Here is a 5,822-nt window from a genome sequence, read left to right as displayed (position 1 = left end):
TGCTGAGCCACAATGGGAACTCTGGAAATTTGTTGTTTATATGGGTACCCAGTACCAGACTCAGTAGTGTAGGCAGGTGATCATCACTCAGGAATTTTGATGTTGTAAAGTTGTGCTCCAAGTCAGGTAGGATTCTAGTCTCTGGAAGGATGGGGGGAACACTGCTTGCCAAGAATAAGACTGCTCATGAGTCTTCGAGAGCCTAGAGTGCTAGGCAATTGACTGTGACCCAAAGAATTAGTTGGAAAAAAAGGTAATGGAAGTCAACTGGAACACTGGATCAAATATGAAGTAGAAACTCTGTCCTGATATTGAATTATAAAAATATTTAGAGTTTCCTATATAATCTTTGCCTAAATTCAAGCTTGAAATTGGACTGGGGTTTATTATGTAGGTAGGAGGGCAAAGTATTCCCTGCTATGTGGAAAAAGGTGTTTCAAAGACCAAAGACTAGGAATGGCATGGAAATTGACATTATATGCTTGATGACCCTGGTAGGTGGAGTGAAACACGTAATATATTCCTAATGCAGACCCTGCATTTCTTGGTTTAGTATTTCACCTTATGATGCATGAATGTCTTCACCTACTTGATGAGAAAGCTTGAACATGCCACCCAAATGAATGGCAAACAGGAGTTTACCTGACAATACTTTACTTTAAGCATACCCTTAGATGTATAATATAAATGACACAAGATTTTTAGTCAAGACACCTGTCTGTAAGTTGTGCCCTTTAGTGAGTAATCTGACTTCTCTGATTCTCTTAGCTATTCTGAAAAAGAGGCTAATATTTTAGCCTTATCTACCTCATAGATTTGCTGTGAGTACGAAACATGATAATATATGTGAAAACAATGTGTAAATTGGTAAATGTTAGACAGATGCTAGTTATTATTATAAGAAAGTATCTTCAATGTTTAGGAGACTAGAGCTTTTTATATGATTTGCCTTAAATTTTGCATATGATACAAATGCAACAACATTGGCTTCCAGGTGGACAAATTTCATTTATTTGTAATTTTAGGTTCCTAGGCCACTGTTTGGTCCTTTCCAGTCTAATGCCAAAAATATAGCTTACAAGCCCCTGTCTATGCAGCAAATGTCTCATTATCCTCTGCGGAAGTCTCAGTTTAGATGTGATTTTGTAAACAACATCATTAAAGATTAAGAAAAGCATCACTGAGTCATTGTCATGTAAGCTATAGAGTCCAGAATGATATCTAAGGCAGAAAAGTGTTCTCTGTGGAAAACTTTATTCTTTATTCTCGGTGTTAGAGGAAAGCATAAAAATTATAAAAGAAAATGTCTAAATTTTTAAAGACCTCCGTGTGATGTTATGCATGTAAACTTATCTCTCCCCATTAAAGTGCTCCTTGGTGTCTGCATTACCATTATCAGTTTTTTTCCAAATGTAATTATCCGCATTGTTGATACTCAAATGTGTAGTCTATACACTTGCAGCATTAGAATCACCTGGAAGCTTGCTAGAAATCCAGAATTTAGTTCTAACCCTGACCTAATAATCAGAATCTGCATTTCCTCAAGATTCTTAGGACTTCCTGTTGTGGCTCAGCAGGTTATGCACCCGATTAGTATCCATGAGCATGCAGGTTCGATCCCTGACCCTGCTCAGGGGGTTAAGGCTCCGTCATTGCCCTGAGCTGTGATGTAGGTTGCAGATGAAGCTTGGATCTGAAGTTGCTATGGCTGTGGCCTAGGCTGGCAGCCGTAGCTCTGATTGGATCCCTAGCCTGGGAACTACCATATGCCACAGGTGTGGCCCTAAAAAACAAACAAACAAACAAAAAAGATTCTCCAAGTGATTCATCAAGTTTGAAAACCAGGGGTATACACTCACCTGTCCTTTAGAGTCAACTGACTAAAATCTTCTTAACTTTTTAGGCTCTGTTCCTGTGCTCCACTCTGCTTTGCTTTGGGATCCTTACATCAACCTCTGACTCTAGCCCTTTGGACTTGCCTTTTTTTGGTAGTATATGTGTTCCCTCAAGTGTCTGAAAATTCCACTTTTCCTTACGCACATTGGTTTGACTCACCAACTTGTCCCTGTTGCTTTTAATATATAAATCCATACTGTATGTATTGTAGCTCTACTTCCTTAGAACCTAATCCTACACCCCTATCCATTCAACTTAGCCAGTACTAGGTAGGCCAGGCCAACTCCTTAGGAGGGAAGGGAGTTGGAGCAATTCAGTTTGACAGTACCCTGGAAGTTACCTAGATCAGACAGGTACGCACATCTGAGTCTTGTTAAATGTCTTACTTCTTTAGTCTTAGTTTTTCAGTAGTCATCTGGTCCTTTTCATAGTATAAGCTTCTGGAAGATAAATAGAGCTCTCCCTTTACTTCCTAGACTCTCATTTCTGAATGTAGACAGAGATGTACTAGGGAAGACAAAACAGAGCAATAGCTGATCCAAAAGCTATTTTGATCTAGCTCTGGAAATTACAAACTCATTGTAGCAAACGTATTAAGATAAATAGCATACCAGGTAGCATGTAGAGAGTGTGCCTCCCTGCCACATCTTTTCATTCCGTCATTTAAACACCATGGCTACCTAGCTGCTTCAGAGCTAGTGTGTGAAATTTGTTGCTGTTGGTGCGTTAGCAACACAACTGTTTGCGGAAGTTTATAAGCAAGGGCATATTTGTTTAACTTCATCTATAAGAGACTAGTTCTCTTCCTTATGTGGTACCACAGAGACAGGACTGTCCACTCTACCCCAAGATCTAGCATCTGCTTTTCTTAATGATTATAGTGAGAAATAAATTCATAAGTGAGGAATCATCTTCAAGATCCATGTTCTTAAAGATGAAACATTCACAGAAAAGTCTTTTGACAACAACTGACTCCCATTCGATTGGGTCTGAGATAGGTTCATGTTTTATTCAGTTTTTCTTTGTGGACAACTATGAAAGGGCAAAGGACTGGTCACTCGTTGGAAAGGATGCAGAACAAGATACCTGAGGCCATCAAATCATTATCCTTCCTTTGAGACTCTTCATTAGGGTATCTTTCACATCCTTGTTCCTCAGTGTGTAAATGAGTAGATTCAGCATGGGTGTTACTGCCCCATACAAGACTGCAATGATCTTATCCTCATCCTGGGAAGATTGAGAGTGTGGGCGCATATACATGAAGATTCCTGTCCCATAGTACATGATGACCATGGTCAAGTGGGAGCCACAGGTAGACAAGGCCTTGAGTCTGGACTCTACAGAGTGGATCTTCAGGATAGCCACAGCAATACGGAAATAAGAAAGCACAATGAACCCAAAAGGCAGCAATAGTACTAATACACCACTAGCAAACATTAGGATCTCCTTTAGTAGTACATGAAAGCAAGTAAGTTTGAAGATTACTTGGAGCTCACGTGTAAAATGATTAACTATGTTGTGGCCACAAAATTGGATTGGTATGACTAGGACAGGAACCACTGCTGTTAAGAAAGCACTGACCCAAACTCCTACCATCGTCCAGATACAAACATTGCTATTCACAATGAGTGGCTAGCATAGAGGTTTTGAGATTGCAATAAATCTGTCATAGGTCATAATGGCAAGAAGGAAGCACTCCATCACTCCCAAGTAAAGAGAGATTGTCATTTGGAACAAGCAGCCACTATAGGATGTAGTGGGAAAATCTGTCCAGCAATTCACCAGAACCATGGGTGTGGAGCTTGTAGAGTAGCAGATATCTAAGGCTAATTGGCTAAGAAAGAAGTACATGGGAGTGTGAAGATGGGAATCAACCTGGATCATCACAATTATGAGAATATTATCATCATAGTTATCATCAATGAGTGACCAGTCCTTTGCCATTTCATAGTTGTCCACAAAGAAAAACTGAATAAAACATGAACCTATCTCAGACCCAATCGAATGGGAGTCAGTTGTTGTCAAAAGACTCTTTTCTGTGAATGTTTCATCTTTAAGAACATGGATCTTGAAGATGAGAGACTAGATGAACAACATTGCCCAAAAGAAGAGGAGTTGAGATGCAGCCTGTCTGGAGAGTCCCACCAGAATGAATTCCATCGCATTTGTATCATTTTCCTCACTTGGGGAAATCATCATCCTTTCTATAAAGAGAAAAAGGAGGAAAGTACAACAAACGTGATGTAATTCTAAGAAGGCGTTGGAGAACGTGCAAGACTGAATGATGAGGAACAACTTCACCTCACCATGAGGGGGGAAAATACAGTTTATGCCACTCTAATCCTTTGGATCTTCTTATAGCTGTGGGTAGGTCAATGAGGCCCCGTTTTTAGCTCCTCATCCTCTCACTCAGCAGTGAATCCTAAAGAGGCAGAACCACATCTTCCTTGTAGACTACCTGTATTAAAAGGGAGTGTTTTGTATAGAGATTTGTTTTGGTTGGCTATACTTGATTCCATGTGTAATGAGTGTTTTTATGGTGAAGGGCAGCCCTTCAAAGGAACTTCTATACTTACTAAGGCATTTACTTGGCCCCAAATGATGATAGAAGCCATCATATACAAGGGCAGGCTACGCAAATGCTAAACAGAACACTTCCCTTGCCTTTGCCTAGGTAATAAAAACAAAATTATTTTGCTTCAGGTGTTGAGCATCTCTTGTCCTTAGAGAACAGTTTCTTAGGTACAAGAAGGTAAAAGATACAGTAGAAATTAAAGACTGATCATAGAATTCAAGGAACTTAAGAGATTTGACCATGAAGAGAAGTCAAGAATGTGCCAAGGGCAGTTCAGTGCCAATTTAGTATTTTGCTTTTTTTAAAGTTTCATGCAGCTCTTATTCAGCATAACTGTCCTCTCCTGTAGCTGAATTAAAAATCTAATGTAAATCATAGGAAAGGGTACTAAAGTAAGGATATTTTAGTTTTGGTTTGACTGTTTATTTGCTGTGTGACCCAAGCGAGCCGTAGTTTCATTATCTATAGAATAAGGAAAAATGTATGCCTTTCCTATGTCCCAGAACTGTGAAGTCCCAAAAAGATGATGGGTTGGGAAATTCTGTGAAAATTACAGATGTATGCAAACATAAGTGACTATTGTTTCTGGGAGAAGGAATGCAACCAATATGTCCCCTCATCCAAACTTCTTATCTCTTTTCAAGGTGTAAGGAAGCCTAGGAATTCAGTAGTTGCATTTATACTCGCCTACTCTTACTCTCTAATGCTAGGAGCAATAGTCAGACAAAGAAGAGCTTTAGAAATGGTTCCTTTAAGTGTCGGAACTGATTTCCCACCATCTCCATCAATAAGTGCATTAGAACAGCCCATTCAATCATTGATGAATATAGATGCAAAAATTCTCAACAAAATCTTAGCCAACCGAATCCAACAACATACCAAAAAAATTATACACCATGACCAGGTGGGGTTCATCCCAGGTTCACAAGGATGGTTCAACATACGCAAATCAATCAGCATCATACACCACATTAACAAAAAAAAAAGTCAAAAATCATATGATCATCTCAATAGACGCAGAAAAAGCATTTGACAAAGTCCAACATCCATTCATGATCAAGACCCTCGCCAAAGTGGGTATAGAGGGAACATTCCTGAATATAATCAAAGCCATTTATGAGAAACCCACAGCAAATATAACACTCAATGGGGAAAAACTGAAAGCCTTCTCACTCCAATCTGGAACAAGACAGGGATGCCCACTCTCACCACTGCTCTTCAACATAATTTTGCAAGTCCTAGCCACAGCAATTAGACAAACCAAAGAAATCAAAGGCATCCATATAGGAAGAGAAGAGATCAAACTGTCACTGTATGCAGATGACATGATACTATACATAGAAAACCCTAA

This window comes from Phacochoerus africanus, chromosome X (assembly GCF_016906955.1).
Source record: "Phacochoerus africanus isolate WHEZ1 chromosome X, ROS_Pafr_v1, whole genome shotgun sequence".
Classification (NCBI taxonomy): Eukaryota; Metazoa; Chordata; class Mammalia; order Artiodactyla; family Suidae; genus Phacochoerus; species Phacochoerus africanus.
Note: the sequence above shows the minus strand (reverse complement) of the source record.